Source organism: Otolemur garnettii, unplaced genomic scaffold (assembly GCF_000181295.1).
Source record: "Otolemur garnettii isolate 467f Iridium unplaced genomic scaffold, OtoGar3 scaffold00008, whole genome shotgun sequence".
NCBI lineage: Eukaryota > Metazoa > Chordata > Mammalia > Primates > Galagidae > Otolemur > Otolemur garnettii.
In genome coordinates, this window is record NW_003852403.1 from 12,110,445 (window position 1) to 12,111,985 (window position 1,541).

The following is a 1,541-nucleotide window of genomic DNA, read 5'->3' on the forward strand; positions in this document are numbered from 1 at the left end:
TGTGAGCGTGATGCCATGGCACTCTACCCAGGGGGATAGCTTGAGGCTCTGTCTCAAAAAAAAGAACAACGGGAAAGTTTAGATCACTTCCAAAGCGAGTTGGAAATGGGTCCTTCTCTTGAAGAAGAGTTAAGAGAGACCTACACAAAAGTTTTTTTCTTTAGAGACAGAGTCTCACTTTGTTGTCCTCTGTAGAGTGCTGTAGCATCACAGCTCACAGCAACCTCCAGCTCTTGGGTTTAGGCGATTCTTTTGCCTCAGCCTCCTGAGTAGCTGGGACTATAGGCACTTGCCGCAACACCCAGCTATTTTTTTGTTTCAGTTTGTCCAGGGCCGGGTTCAAACCCTCCACCCTTCCTATATGGGGCCGGCGCCCTACTCACTCAGCCACAGGCACCACCTTACACAAAAGTTTTTTTAAATTAGCCAAATGTGGTGGCACATGACTGTGAGTCCAGGAGTTGGAGGCTGCAATGAGCTATGGTTACATCATTGCTCTCCAGCCTGAGTGAGAGAGTGAGACCTCAGCTCTAAAAAAAATAATATTTAATTAAAAAGTAAAATTCATGGGTGGCACCTGTGACTGAAAGGAGTAGGGTGCCGGTCCCATATACAGGGGGTGGTGGGTTTAAGCCCAGCCCCGGCCAAAACTGCAAAAAAAGAACTATAAATTTACAAACAAGAATGAAGTACCCATTCATGCTACAACATGGATGAACCTTGAAAATATGTTAAACGAAAAGAAACCAGTCACAAAAGATCGCATTTTGGCTGAGTGTATTGATATGAAATTTTCAGAATAGGCAAGTCTATGAAGACGGGAAGTAGATTAGTTGCTCCATGTGGATGGGGAGGACAGGAATATTGGGGGGTGATGGCTAAAGGGTATGGGATTTCTTTCTGGGGGGGTGATTATAATGAAATTGTGATGGATGTACAACTCTTTGTACTTAAAACCATTGAGTTATATACTTTATATACTGGTGTATTTTATCTCAATAAAGCTATCAAAAATTTGGAAGTGGCTTGAGTGCGATAGCTCATGCCTATATTCCCAGCACTTGGGAGGCCAAGGCAGAATGTTGGCTTGAAGCCAGGAGTCTGAGACCAGCCTGGACAACATAGTGAGATGCCATCTATACAAAAAATAAAAAAATTAGCAGGGCAGGTTGGTGCACATCTGTAGTCCCAGCTACTCAAGAGTCTGAGGAAGGAGGATTGCTTGAGCCTGGGAGTTAGAGGCTGCAGTGAGCTATAACAACATGACTGTACTATAGCCAGGATAAGAGTGAGACCCTGCCTTGTAAAAAAAAAAAAAATTCGATAACTTTTAAGAGAATGTGAAAAATAAGAGTATTTGTTAAATGCTTAACACAGTGCCTAGAAAACAGTATGTACTTAATAGTAGCTCTTATTGAATACATACCACTTTGAAATAATTTGCTTGGCTCGGCGCCTGTGGCTCAAGTGGCTAAGGTGCCAGCCACATACACCTAAGGTGGCGGGTTCGAATCCAGCCCAGACCCGCCAAACAACAATGA